This window comes from Talpa occidentalis, unplaced genomic scaffold (genome assembly GCF_014898055.3).
Source record: "Talpa occidentalis isolate TD23 unplaced genomic scaffold, MPIMG_talOcc4v2.1, whole genome shotgun sequence".
NCBI classification, from domain to species: Eukaryota; Metazoa; Chordata; class Mammalia; order Eulipotyphla; family Talpidae; genus Talpa; species Talpa occidentalis.
This window is the reverse complement of record NW_026555331.1, coordinates 6,858,458-6,873,739: the sequence shown is the minus strand read 5'-3', so window position 1 is coordinate 6,873,739 and position 15,282 is coordinate 6,858,458. Positions and strand designations below refer to the sequence as shown.

General features: G+C 49.6%; 1 long non-coding RNA gene across 1 annotated transcript; it reads left to right on the top strand.

The window, feature by feature from the left end:
• The first annotated feature begins 9,371 nt into the window (after positions 1-9,371).
• On the top strand, positions 9,372-12,631 carry LOC119243732 (uncharacterized). Its single transcript, XR_005124913.2, has 3 exons — positions 9,372-10,114; positions 11,083-11,240; positions 12,221-12,631. It is a non-coding gene; the product is annotated as an uncharacterized LOC119243732 (long non-coding RNA).
• Positions 12,632-15,282: the final 2,651 nt, after the last annotated feature.

Genomic DNA, 15,282 nt, shown 5'->3' with positions numbered 1-15,282 from the left:
GCTTCCCCCCACCCCAAGCCGGAAGCTCTTCTGGAAAACCTTCCACAGGTGAGTGTGGCCTCCCTCTGAAGATGCATCCTGCAACTCTGCTCACACGCCTTGAGACAGGGACCCACTACCCTCCAAGTTTATCTCCTGCAGTTCTTGTCACGATCAATATTTGTTGAATTAAATGAGTAAACTAATGGTGAGAATTTCATGCACCATAATGGGATTTGAGGGAAACTATTTTGGGGCACAGAGACCGTTATCGATCTTTCTGAAATCATATCACTCTGACAACTATGAATTTTATCATTCCCAAGCTCAGAGCTGGGCTTAATAGACAATGAGATTGGCTTACAGGTGATTGATTGATTGATTCTTTCATCAGAGAGACACATTTTGAATACCCCAAAGTGCCAGACATTTTCTGGGTTCTGAGGCGACTATGATGAACAGAGTAGAAGCTCAAGGATCTCATTGTCTGGTTGGGGGAAGACTTGAGAAACCTGTGATAAAAAGTGTGTCCTGCTGAAGGGACAGTAGGATGAGGTCAGCATGCAGGGGGAACATGAGAATCAGGGCAAGTGTTTGGCCATATTTTTGGGGGGTTTTCATAGCCAGGGAGTGTTTGCCAGTTGGAGAAAGGCAGGAGCATGGAGGGAGGAAAGGAAATCTGAGGCGGAGACAGCATGTGTAAAATCTGAAGGTGGAGAAGGACGAGCATTTGGGCACTGGTGAGACTTTCTCTGTAGGCCATACGTGCGCCATTCATGAGATATGCGGCAGGAAGGAGGCCAGGTGGTCCTGCGGAAGGGAACACAGTTTTCTTAAAAGCAAGAGGGTGACCCTGCAAAGGGGAGAGTGATATGGTGCTGGCTGGAGACAGGGCTGAGCATGCACAGGTGCTGAGTACAAGGCCGTGAACCTGAAACCTCTATCCTGATAGAGACAACGTCACTTCAATAACCAAACATACCCAGCGACCATGTCAAGCTCAGGGGTTCTCAGTGACAGCCTGCACCCCAATCACTGGGATGTGGTCTAAAGGGGTTACTCTTGGGCCCCTCCAAGTCCCCAGGAAGTGCTGCGTCTCCTGTAGAAACTCCAAAGATGACCCAGACGTGGCATCTGGCGTTAGGTTTAGCTGCAAGGTCAGAGACCATCATGTTCCAGAGAGCACAGCCCACCAGAGCTCCCTCACCGGTCCCCTGGGGGATTATCAGGACACCAAGTTACAGGCTGTTGTCCCACCGTCTGCCGCCGGCCTGATTTTCTTGGAAAGGCAGTGACTTCCCCGGTCTGCCTTGAGGTAAATACTGCAGCTGAGTCCAGAAATTGGCATCCCCAGCCTCGCTGGTTCCTGAGATAATGACAAATCCCTTTCGTTTGCTGCCCATTATTTCACTATAAATGAGAAAGTAATAAAGCAAGGCTGCAGCTGGACTAATTAAATCAGCATTTCTAATCCCATCGATCCAGGGGAAGAGAGTTGTGGAGGGCTGGGAGGGAGAGAGACTTTTGATTCAGAATAAGCCACACTTATTTCTGTTACTAGGTGAGGACTGAGGCGTGAGAGAGAACAGCTTTGGATCCGGGATCTGAGTTCTGCAGGGGTGGGGGCAGCGAGCCTGATGGTGAAAGCTTCCTCAGTGCCGCTGCCTTGGAGCAGGGGCCAAAAGCAGTTTCCTTCTCAGCATGGAAGGAGGGGGTGGGTGGGCGACACTGGCAAAGGGGGCAGTGGCATTGTGCTGGATGGAAATGGGGCGTGTGTGGGACCAGAATGGAGCTGGTGCAGATGCTGAGGTACAAGGTGGTGCATCTGACATGACAGAGACAATGTCACCCCAACAAGCCACACACCAAAAATCAGGCTGCGAAAGGTAGGGCTGTCAGAGAGCATCTGTTTGTTGTGGGGAATGGATGAAGGCGAGTTGAGCAATCAGTAGCAAAGGTGGCAAAAGTAAATACATGCATCAGTAAATAAATATTAAAGAGAGTCGCAGAAGCCCAGCTGGCATGGTATTTATGGACTGACTGATCCTCACTGGTCCACATCGCCTCTGGAAGTGTCTTTTCTATGCCTTTTGTATAGAGGGTTACTTTTGCCCATCCTGGGGACTAGCCCAGTTCCTCCCCAGCTATGGACCCCAATTTCACCTCGCTGGTGCCCCATTTTGAAGGGTCTGCAGTTCCTTGAAGGTGCTGGATGATCCCCACCCTATGCACTTATCTGTGAGACATCCCTGACCCCCCTCCAGAACTTCTCAAAGCGTGACCTGTGTTCCTTTGCCGCGGAAAATTTGGGGAACTTGGAAGATTGCAGAAGCCAAACTCCAGCACATTCCTGCTGAATTAATCCCTGCAGGGGTGGGACACTGGAGCTCAGGAACCAAGATTTTAGCAAATATGATAGGCGCCATTCTTAGCGACACTGGGGATTTAGACCCACGGGCAGACCTGTTTTCTCTGCGTGGGAACATCTATTCATCTCTCTCTTCACAGCCCTAGCCTGCTGAAATATGAACAGAGTTCCTGCTGCTTTAGGTTTAGAAATGGCCAAAAGCAGTTTTATTTGATCTGAGCTTGTAAACTTCTGCAGAAAAAAGGCAATGAATTGCAATGTCCATCTCAGAAATGAACACATTTTATAGTGGTTGGAGAACAAACATCTAGAGAGGAAGCAAAAAGAATTTATTTTAAACTGGGTGAATTTGAGTTCACTTGTGCCCAAAATGAGTAACACTAAGTAGAATATATGAACTATCCTTATCTCATATTTTATGACTTTCCAAAGTAAGCCATAGCATATTTTGCAAACTTTGACAGCCCGACAAACATAAAGATTTACAAGTGAGCTGGGTAAGGGCTGATTGGCACAAAATAATTTGCAACAGTCCTTGTCTTTTGGAGAATAATGCATTTTCGGATTGCTCAGCCCCCTCTCTGTCTGGGGGAATTTCTTGTCATACGAGTTTCATGGATGCAGAAGCCAGAAATCTCAAATTCTCAGCCTCCCTTGCAGCTAGAACTCAGGCCACCTGTACTTTTGTTAAGTTGCACTGCTCCCTGGCACTTGCAAGAAATTTGATTTGACAGTCAGTAATAGGAGACATTAAACTCTCCCGCAGGTCCATTTTGCTGCAGAAGGTGGTGGCAGAAGCACAGAGGTTTGGGATGGTCTTGGGTAGAGGTGAAGTTCTTAGAGCAGATGGCGCTTATACTGTGGGTCACCCATTTCCAGCAGTGCACACACTATGGCACATCCGATGGGCTCCTGTGGTCATTTCTACCCCAGGGCCATTGAGGATGATTTTCTGGAAGCTTCAGCTCAAGTCTGGGTCACCAGCTGTCTCTGCAGTCCCTGAGCTACCCCCTCTCATCGCTCTGCATTTTCTGCTCTCACTCTTAGTACAATGGTCACAATAAGGAAATCTGCACTCATAGTCTATCACCTTAATCTACAAACCCTAAGCAAATGCCACCAGTTGAACTACGAATGTTCTCTGGAGAAATCAATAAACAAACACACAAGCAAACATTATTTTCTTGTCCAGGATCCAACCTGGGAATATACATTCTATTCTACTGTCTTGTGTTTTTAGTCTTCTATCTGGAAGTTTCCTCACTATATCTTTTTCTACCACAACCTTGACCTTTGTTAAGTGTACAGGCAGGTATTTTATTTTATAGAAGTGTCTTAGCTTGGGTTTGTCTGATGCTCCCTCAACATTAGAGCCATGTTCTGCCTTTTTGGTGGAAATATCATACAAGTGCTGCATACAAGTGTCCTCCTTGGTGTATCGTATGCAGAGGCACATGATGTCAGTGTGTTGCTTCACATGTCAGTGTGTCCCTTCACATGATGTCAGCCTGTTCCTTCTCTTGATGTTGGCATGTCCCTCTACTCACGGTGTTCTGTGATCACTTGGTGAAGGTGATGATTGCCAGCTTTCTCTATGAAGTTACCATTTTCCCTTTGTCATTTTTTTTTTAAAGGAGAACTCTTGTTTTTTTGTTCATTTATTTATTTATTCATACAAGCACTGGGTACAGTCAGAAGCGCGGGAGGGTGAGAGAATTCACCAGAGCCAGAGCGGGGAGCAGAGCAGGCAGAAGGACCGAAGGACACTGCTGAGGGGAGCAGCGGGCGGCAGGAGAGGTCTGCGCGCCATGTGGGACCCTCCTCCGGTGGTCGGGGAGCAGCCGGGGATCAAACCGGCGCTGCAGGGGCTTCGGGCAGCTTCGCAACCCAGCGCTCAACCGCTGCGCCCCTGGGGAGACCCTGTTATTTGTTTTTTTTTTTGCACCCAAATCCTTTAAATAACTTCCTTCCTGTTTCCTCAGTCAGAGTCAGCTTCAGTTTCTTTGAACTGAGAGTTCTGACGGTGATATCTCTTTACAATGAAAGGAGAGAGCAAACCACCAAGGACATTTTCCACTTTGGATCAATTGTTGAACAAGTTTAAATCCTGCTTGAGACCTTCATTTTAGCTCAGTTAATCAATGTTTAGGACAGACACTTTGGTTGTGTTTCCATATCAGCAGATCCTAAAATATGTTATAGCACCGCTGCTAAGTAACAAAGCACGTTTAATCCAAGTGATTTGCCTCATAGGTCCCCTATAATTAAAATTTGATTCCTTAGAGGAAGATTCACAGTTCTGGTGGGTCTTTCCTTCTCTGAGTTGGGGGCTTACATTATTCTGCAATGACAGAGCATCGCCTGCACCTCTGGGGGCTGAGCTGTCCTCTCTGGGCTGCTACCTGCTCCACACAGGAGACGACTCAGGACACCTCACATTTACCTGTGAACCGCTCAGGTGGACTGTCTCATTCTGGTGTCAGGGAAGTTACCTTCCTCACGTCTCAGCCCTGGCACAGCACCTCCTTGGAGCAAGGGCTCAGAGCTGTGGAAGGGGACAGGCCCGAGGCTGGTTCTGGTGGGGCTGTCAGGGCAAACCCGTGGAAGGGGTTCAGGAGAGCGGGCTTCTGAGCTCTGCTCTGTTTTCAGCCAGTGCCCACCGCTTCACACTCATTGGCATGTGTTTTGTGGCCCTTCATAGCCATTCTGGAGATATATTCAGGGGAGTGGCATGATTTTGTCTTGGGTTCGGGCAATATCTCTTTGGCTACTCCAGGGGGCGGGCAGGGCAGGATGACAGGCAGGGAGCCCCCCATGGTGGATTCTGCAGAAGTCCAAGCCCAGGCACAGAAGGACAGGTGGAAGGAGGGGCTGTCTTAGAGGGTCATACAAGAAATGTACAAGGCTTCAAGCACCCCTCAGCACTAGGCTCTCATGTACCCCATTTCTGTTCTTCACTACAGCCCTAAACACTGTTGAGTCCCTTCCTTTCCTGGTGAGGAAACGGAGGCTGCGAGACTTTGCCCACAGACACAGGTAAATGTGGAGCCGGCATATGAACCCAGGGCCACCTGCGCTGACCCCAAGCCCACCCCATGAGCCTCAGCTCTGACCTGATGCTGCTTGAGGGGACTCCCTGATGCTCCTGGGCACCCCGGCATGGCAGTGACCAAAAAGATGCAGCTTCACCAGGCATGCGGGTGCTGGAGCAGGAGAACAAGCAGTGGGTCGTGGCCGCAGAGCATGCTGCTGGCGCCGGAGAGCAGGCCGGGGACAAGGCCTGTGAGTCACGGATGTCAGATGGCAGCTGGGATGAGGGTCTGCTCTCTGCTTGCCCAGGTCCAGGGTGCATTTTGTAAATGTAGCCAATCTGGAGTTGCGTGGTCACTGCAAAGCCTGATGAAGCCTGTGAGCTGTGATGGAACCAGCATCCTTGCACCCTGAGTGGCCAGGATCGAACACAGAACAGGAATCAGCTGGCGCCCCTGTGTGTTACCAACCCCCAGGCACCGTGGAGGGTACCTACAGCTCCCTTTCCACCTCACGTGCCTGCTGGGCTAGTGCTAGCGAGAGGCCAGTTGGATGCCCAGGTGGTGTCTTAAGGCGGGCGCCCTCCCAGGATGGCAAGCTCGGCTGGGCCTCACTGATCCGAGCCCGCTGGGCGATCCTGCTAGTCAGAACAACAGAGTTAAGAATGGACATTCTGTAAGGCTCCTGCTAGTTGAAATTTTATAATTCTACAAATCTCCTCCAAGTCTTTCACATCTTTCCCCACTGTGTTGCTTCTCTTTCCAGTGTTAATTAATATTTCAGGAAACCTTGGTGTTTGAAGCTTAACCTTGTGATTTTGACTATTTGGCAGAGTCTCTGAAGATCCATGTAGTATGATAATTCGTACCTTCCTGGAGGTGAAGTTTGAATTTCAAGGGCTGCAGGACCTGCTGGCTGGGGCGTGCGTTTGGCGGGTGAGAGAGCTGTGGGCTGCCCTTTCGCTGCTCACCTGGCTCACCTGCTGACCTCTCCATGTCCCCACGTAACAATGACCTGGTGGCTACCGGTGCTCACGTGTGCATTCTGGCCCAGACACCTTCGTGTGCTCTGCCTGCACGATCTCGTTTATGCCTCACTATTTCGCGGCGAAATGTAGTCTCATTTTGCAGAGAAGTGGCAGCTAAGACATTTTAGGCGGGGAGGACAGGGAACCCCACAGAGAAGGCCACATGAGTGCACAGGCTCAGAGGTGCAAGAGTGCCCCATGCACTGGGTAGAATGTGCTGGAAAGAGGAATGACAATGCATATGCCTGGTCTCAGGCAGTGTCTGGAGTCGAGGGACAGCCAGGTGGCCAGGAAGAAGGGGTTGGGCAAGGGATGAGGGGGCAAGGGAAGGGGCCAGGAGAAGACAGACCAGCCCCTGGGACATGCCATCCTATTGATTTCAGGGTCCACCCTGAGGAGAATAGGAGTCCCTGGGAAGTTTGCAGCAGCAGAATCAGCTATTGTGAAACACACTGGCAGATGGGGAGCTGACTGAAGGGGACAAAGACAGGAGGCCAGGAGTCCAGGGAGAAGCTAGAGGATCTGCTGGGGTGATGGCTTGCTGCAGGTGGTGACAAGTGTCAGTCTGGATGTATTTTGAAGGCAGAGCCAATAGAACTTGTGCACCAGTGTATGTGAGGTGCAATATTGTGAGGTGCAATATTGCATTTCAGAATTAAATAGTTTTTAAAGTGTCCTTCACTCTAAAAGGATCACTAAAAGTCATATGGGGGACTTAAATGATTTGTTTCTTCTCTTTTAAAACTCAGAATTAGATTTTATTATTGCTTAAGAGATTTTAAAAAATAATAATAATTTGTTGTTTTAACTGTGGTAACATTAGGATTCTCCCCATCAGGTGTCACCACCTTAGGGAAACTGCCACCCAGTCGCCCCTAGTCCACCACCATAGTCCAGATTTGCTGGTATGTCACTGTGTAGGGGAGGACACAATTACCACCACGAATGTGCTCGTGACCCTCACCATGTCTAAAATGTGGGTGACCATCACCTGGCTCGGGACTTGGATGGGAGACAGGGACCAGGAAGATGCTGTGGCTGGGATGGTCTCACCTCCTCAGGGGAGAGAAGCCAGACTCCATGCTCGGAACAGGCTGAGATGGCGACAGCATCTTTCTGTGCTGGGTGAACCAGGAACCCACGGTTCCAAGAAGGGGCCAACGGAGGGGGAGGGGCCCATCTTGGCAGCTCAGGCCCGCAGATGTCTTTAAGTTAAAGCGGCAGATGGAAGAGTTGTCTGCCTCAGAACAATCAGGACAGGGCTGGGGAGCCCAGAATCTCTGTTCTGCTAAGCTGGCTAGAGGACGCTTTACTGAGCTGGCCCTGTGCTGCGGAATTTCAGGGCCGTCCGTGCCCGGAGTCCAGTGTGCTCAGGAAACCTGGGGTCCCCCTTGGGTATCTGCAGTAGCATTTCCAAGTCTGACAGGTGCCCAAGAAAGTGCCCAAGACCTAGAGTTGGAAACCCCAATTCTGCCCCCTTTCAGCTGGGAGACCTTGGACAAATCATACGACCTCTTTAAACTTCTGATTTTTTACTTGACAGTGGAGTTGCAGGGTACGCCACTGAACCCATGTTTGAGGCCCCTGCCTGCAGGGGGCTGACAGTTGTGGTCACGTGATTTGTTTTGATCAGTGAAATGTGTGCAGAAGTGACATTTGACCCTTTGGGGTAAAATATCTAAAAAGTCCATGAGGACTTGATCTGCTTTCATTCCCTTGTCTCTGACCGTGGAAACTGAGGAATTACAGACTCCCCTGCCACCTGTAAGGGATATGTAAAAATGAGTGAGAAATAAACAATTTCTTTTTTTGGCTTTAAACCCTTAAAGATTCTGCGATGTTTGTTATGGCGGCATACCTTCACCCGTACTCACTGACACTCCTGGAAACAATCACAGTTCTTTGTGTACATAGCGCAGGATTGTCCGGAGGCTGGGATATAAGTCTTCTGTCTCCCTGGAGCTTTCTGGTTCCTTTGCCGCTCCACAGTAACTCCTGTTTATTTCTAGGTGGCAGCTGCAATGCTGCTGGATCAGAGAGACCCATCCTGGCCCCCTCCATATGATCCCCTTCTGCTGTTAGAGCTTCTCAGTAGCACCTTCCTCTTTCATAACCTTTATCTCATCTAGAATCCCTTCTTGACTAGCCTGCCACACCACACCAGTGTCTTTAAAACCTGGGGAGAAATTCTTGCCCAGCTGCGCCCCCTGCACAGTGCCAGGCACAATGGGCTGCAGAACAAATGTGCATGAACGACAGAGCACCCAGGACGGTTGGGGGGGGCCTTCGTTTTCTCTTTCCACCACCAAAAATTCTTTTGATAATATCTCTCTCCTTCCCTCAAGGCTTCCATATTTTGGAAGATTTCTGACTTCCAGGCAAACTACATTTATTACAAAGCACTTCATTTGACCATTTCTTATTACCAAAGACACATGTAGTTACTGATAAGAGCTACTGATCAGCAGGAGATAATCACCATGACCACATCAATAGATACAATTCAAGCCCCAAGCGAAGCAAACAGATGTTAGGATTCATGCAGCTTAACAGAATCTTGAACTAACAGTTGCTCCAACCAAAAGGACATTTAATTTTTATTTAACAAGAGGTCTGGTGGGAACACGGGGGGCACTTCTGAAGTGGGTCTGGCAGCTCAGCCGTGTCACTGGGGACTCCAGCTTCTTCTGTCTTTCACCTTGGCCTTCCTTAGATTTCTTTTCATCCTTGTTTTCTCCTGGTTTTCCCAGAGCTTGCGCATACTTGAGGCAGGTACAGGGGTAGAGCCAGGAAGCTCGTCTCTACTGTCTGTGGCTTTAACCAGGAAATCAAAGCTTTCTTCAGAAACTCCTCTGCAGAATTGACTTTGTAGTTGCTTCATAGGAACTGGACTCCATGGCAACTCCTAGCTGCAAGGGACTCTGGGAAAATGATGATCTAGCAAAGGACCCTGTGTCATCACCCAGTCTGGCCTTTGACCATCTTGGGAAAGAGTGGGTCCCAGAGAGAGAAGGTGGGGCGAGCAATGCCACTATCCACCGCACCTACTGCAGACAGTGGGAGCCACTGCTTGAATAACTGCCCTCTCCCCCATTTGGGCAAACCCACTCCCAGCACAGATGAAGACAATGAACACTTAATTAGGGAAGACGTCTGAGGCCTCATGGTGATTTAGGGGCGATAGGGGTTAAGATATAGTTCCTCAAGATCTCATTCTTTTAAAGAAATAATCCAAAGACACCTGCAGCCAAGTCAAGTTGGTTAAATATCAATGCAAGCAGAGGGGCTGACCATGAGTATCCACAGGGGTAAGGGCCTAAGGCAGGGACTTCATTTCTGCTTCCATCTACCGTTGGTGAATTATGCCATCCATTTAAGGCTTGGTTTCGTTTCATTATTTAATTGGATTTTCAAGATGGGAAAATTGAGATCTGGAGAAGTTCTTTGCCTAAGGCCTGGCAGCTTGTGAGAGGCAGGGTAAGGATCAGAGACAGCCAGGAGGTTTCCTGGCCACCCTGGGGGTGCTCCCCCCCAACATGTGGAAGAGTTTGGAGTACGGGCCTTGTACCGTTCATCGTATGGGACGTGTGGACTTACTGTGTTTGGGGAACTCGCCTATTTACATGTGGGGGAGTCACTGACCAGTCTCAGCTGTTCAGACACGTCAACACTTGGCTCTTGAGCTGGGTTTGTAAAGTGGCGCTTGGCAAGTGAGTAAATCTGACTATCATGCTTTATTGACACAAATGTTTGTGCTAACCTGTGTGTCGGTGAATTACCCATTGCTGCTGTCATAGGGACAGCGAGAACGGGACCGTTTTGACTTTTGGGAATAGGGAAGGCAGGCCCTGGCGGCGATCCTGCTCCCCTATAAACATCATCATCTCCTGGCGAGATTTTAAAAAAATACCAACTTCAGGGTCTCGCCCCTTTAAGGACCAGAAAGGACCTACAAATATGTATCTTTCCAAAGCTTGCTCAGGAGACTCTGGTAACTGCTAAATATCAGGATTTCAATCGCTGAGTGATGGGATGGAATTCTAGACGCAGCCCTGGGACCTCTTTGAACTGCTTTCAAACAAAATGTGTGTTTGAACCAGGTGGATAAGTGCGACCGGTGATGGCCAGATGGTCCAAACCACGGGAGCAGTTTGCTTTGGCCTTAAAATATATAATTGGAATTTATACTAAACCTTATTAGGGGAAAAAGGGCAGACATTTAATAACATTGTTATTCCAGTCAAATAGCTAGGGGATGCCATCAAAACAACATTTCAAAAAGTACTTTTAAAACGCCGAGGTTGAACCCATGCAATGTTACCAATCATTATTTTAGACTAGTGGTTCTTAACAGAGGTGGGGCCCTTACTAGGGAACTTTTGGTTGTCATAGTTGGGCAGGGCTGGGGATGCTGGGAGCTTGTGGGTAGAGGTCAGGTTATACACTCTGTATTGCACATGACAATCACCCCCAACAAAGAATCGTCTGGCCCCCCAATGTTGATAGTGTTGAGGTTGAAAGACCCTGCAGTAGAGGCTCTAATTCAGTCTTGAACATGAGCTTCTCACTGGCCATCCTTTATCTGGGCATACGTGTGTGTATGTGTATATGTATGCATGTAATCATGCATGTGCACCTGTGTATACGTGTATGTGATCTGGTGTGTCTATTTATGTAGGTATGTATATCACATGTTCCTGCACATGGTGTGGATCAAACCATCCATGACTCTAGGACATTCTTGTGTGAATTTATGTGTGAAATCTGCCATCTTTTGGCTCTGCTGGCAAGACTCTGGGGACTCCTCCACTCATACGTGACCATCACAACCACCAGGTAAATAGTCATCTCTGCCTTGGATTTCTGCTTGGAGAGACCTGTGGGCTCTCCTTTCCCAGGAAAATCACTGAACATCTGACTACTCCTCTCTGACTAGGCTAACCGCCTCCCTCCTGCCCCCTCCTCTCCAACGTATGTGAACATCCACCTGTAGTCTCTTGTCAATCAAACTACAGGAAAATACGTTCTTTATCTTTGATGGGCTTAGAAGAAACCCCATAAACTTGAAAAGTTCAGCAAAACAAAGGAGGCATTTCAAAGCATTGCATGAGAAGTGTATATCCCAGAAGCTCATGGCCATAATTTTTTTTCTCTGTGCAATGAAAGGCCACTGAGAAGAGTTTTCAGGTTGCTTCCTGGTCTTACATTGAAGATTCTGAAGTTGGCAGAAGTTTCTCCCCCACAAGGACCCACAGATCCACCAGAAAGAACACAGCCTGTGAATTACAGCCCGCACTCATGTTTTCCTCCTAAATACTAAGAGGAATGTTCAAGCTTATCATTCTGGCAGAACCCTACACCCACACAGACAGATGTCAATTCTGGCATTTATTGGAGTGCCAGTAAATCTTGAAAACAATAAATATCTCATTACTTTGCTGATGATGTGTCTTTAAGTGCTACTTCAAAATGCCCGTCATTGCTGTGCTTGATTTATAACAAGGACTCATTTTAATCTTGCAATCTTTCATCATTTGCAAGCACCTTGTTGGACTCTAATCAGATTTCTGCAAATCCTTGAGCACAATTGTGTATTCCAGGGAGGGTGCCATCCCCCATACTGAGGCTTTGGGAGTGGATTTCATGACCCTGATTGTGTGTTGAAATGATACTGATTTTGATGTCGGTCGACCTGATCAATATCCCACGTCCCATCTGTCACCGGCTTGCTGGGTCATCGTGAGCAAACTCAAGGTCTCTGAGGCTCAGTCTCCTCATCTGTAGAATGAGGGCTCATGGTTTGTTTTGTTTTTCAGAGTTAAGGTTGAGAAGAGAGGACCTCTCCTGATGACTGGACTGAGCAGAAGTTCAGAAAATGAGGTCCTATAAAATGCTCATCCCGCCGAAGAATAGCTCGCTCCGTCTTGGGAAGCCAGCATCAGAGGCTGTAAATCAACTCCTCTTCTGTTTTAATACTGAATTAACAACCAGGCAGGGGGAGAAATGGAGCATTTAAATATTTAAACCAAACATTTAATTTTTAAATACGGACATTCTTTTTATAACTCGGACTGCCCTTCAAGGCCTGTGGAAAAATTCCCTGAGTCTACGCAGTCAGCCCCACTTCATGGTAAAGAGCTTGGCTAACCTTGAGTGCCTCTGGACCTGGCAGGGCTAACTCTTTTGTTTTATTCAGAAAAAGGCACATTTGTGTCCTAATAAAGATATTCCTGACAAGTTTCTCTCTAGAAAGAGCAGTAAATCCCTGTATGATAAAAATGAAACTACTTCTAAAAGGAAAGAAATTATTTCATGTGACTCTCTTGGTTCTTGCTGTCTGCATACATGGTTCCAGGCCTTTTATATATTATCTCTTTCAAAAGGCACAAAAATCCCTGCAAGGTGTTCACATCATCATCTCTTTCTGTCCACTGAGGTTCGGGGAGGCTAATTAAGTCACCCAGGGTCACGCATTTTGGACAGTGACATTTATGCTTTGTCTCTCTGGCATCCACCCCCTCTTCTTCCTGCAAGGACCTCTGAATTTTTATCTGGAGACCCACTATTTCCGCCCCCATTCCCACGCCCCACTTCCTTGCTGTTGATATTATTTGTGCAACAAAAGCCACCTGCAGTTGGGAAGTGTTGGTGGCCCTGAGGCAGGGCCTGCTCTCACGGAGGCCGGGGCAGTGGGTTTAGATGTGTGACTTGTGAGCCAGCAGGAGCTCAATAGCTGCATGGAGACTTCGCTGGCATCCAGCTCACCCCCTGGAAGGGGAGAGGCAGCTAAGGAAGAAGCTGGTAGAAGCAAGAAAGAGTTTATAGCTGGTCTGGTTGAATCTCTGGCATCACCGACTCCTTGTCTCTTGATGACTTTTTTTTAGTCATATGTACCTTCTCGTAATTAATCCATGCCTCACCGCTCTGCGACTAGAGGGAAGAGGGCTGGTTCCTAGCCCAGCCTTCCTGCTTCTGTGCCGTGTGGCCGGGACAGATCACACCCCTGGGAGCTCTAGTTCCCTCGAGGTAAAATCCCAATCACTTCACTGGGTCAAGGTGGTCACTATTGTTCACGCTTCTCGTGCCCAGACCCTTTGACATGTATGTGGCTTTGCTACTTTTGCCTCCAAAGCTGGAGTCTGTTTCTCCACCCCAGGAGGGGCTGCAGGTTTGGATTTGCTTTTGTAAGAGGATGCAGTGAATGTGACGGGGTCAGTGTGGAGTTTGAAGTTCAGGAAGCCTCAATGCTTCTGCCAGCGCTTGGGACTCCTGGCCCACTCTGAGCGCGGGACCGTGTGGCCCTGCCGGAGGATGAGAGCCCACGGGGAGCAGAGGCGCATCTCCAGGGACGGGCCCTGGGCTGTGAGGCCCGCGGCAGTGACACACCGAGTGGGCTCAGCCTCTTTCCCCCTACCTGCTTCAACCGGGTGCAGCGGGTGGGGAGCCAGTGTCTGCAAACCTGCCGTCAGGTGCCTCACACCTTAGTGTTGACGGCAAACTCCGCACAGGAGGCTGGCATGGCATGGGGAGGGGGGCAGTGGGTCAGGCCAGTTAACATGATTTTTGAGGGTGTGGCCAGTCAGGCGGGAGGAGCACCTGGCACCGTGGCTGCTGAGGAGCACAGGGCCTCTTCTGAATGAGCGTGGAAATCTGTGTTTGGGTCTCCAAGACTGATGTACCAAGCTGAACTTCCAAGAGGTGAGTGATGACCTCGCAACTCTGGGGGCGGGGGAATAAAGGGGACCCACTGGAATAGAAGGTCACAAAGATTAGTGTGGGGGAAGGAGAAATGGCCCCAAAACAGTGGACCCAGGTCCTCCCCTGGTTCATGTGCTCTGTGAGCTCAGGGCACGGCTCAAACTCCCGTGCCCTGCACTCGCCGTGTGTGAAGTGAGCGTGGTCTCTGGGTAGATTCCGGAGCCCCAGCGCTACCCACAGATGCAAAGCCATCCTTCCTGACCTGCCCTCACCCCACCGGTGTCCCCTGTTCTGCCTCTGCACGGGGAGCAAAGGAGACCCGAAGAGAGTCAGGCTCCCCAGGAGGGCGTCCTAGCGGCTAGTGACTAGCCAAGGTCACGAGCAGCCTCAACCTGCCAGCTGTTAGGGACCGAGTGAAATGCAGCCACCGAAGACTTCTACCAACGCAGACCAACTGAGAGCAGCTAACACATCCCGCGGCGGGGCATGGCTGCCCATCTCGGCCTCGTCAGCCGTGGATGTGCACGAGGCCGAGGGCGCACTCTCCTGGTGTCAGCACTCACAGCTGGCGTCTGCAATGACCCAGAAGCGCCCGCAAGCCCGGTCGGCTGTACGTTTAAAGGTGATCCTGGATTTATTTATGAGGCAGTGGAGTCCTTTTCCTTTTGAACTTTCTGATGGGGTGAGCCTGCCAAAATGTGACTCCAGAAGCATTTTGAGTAATTATTTTTGTCCAGAAGCACCACTGCCACTGCCTCCCGAGAACTGTGTGCAGCCCTCGTTGCATGCAGGCAGGGGTGTGGCACCTCCCTGCATTGTTTCATTGCCCTGCTGCCACGTCTTCTCACCAACAGTTGACAGATAGGGAAACCAAGGCTGAGGCCCGCTAAACGGGCTGCACAGGGGCAGCAGCCCCCCTTGTGTAGTCTGCCAGTGCGTGTATTTTGCAGAGGGACTGCCGAGTCCTCAGGAGAGAGATGGTGGTTCTACCTCTTCTCCCATCCTGGCCTCAGTTTCCCAGAGCCCTACTTCTGGACAGGCCGGTGGTGTCCGTGTTCAGCGATGCACCTGTTTATTCTCCCCGGTGTGCTAGTGGTCACGCCGTGCCTTTCCTGGGAACCGTCTTGCTGTGGCCCTGGAGGACAGCCAGCCTCCAGTGCCACGATGCTCTGCCATGGGC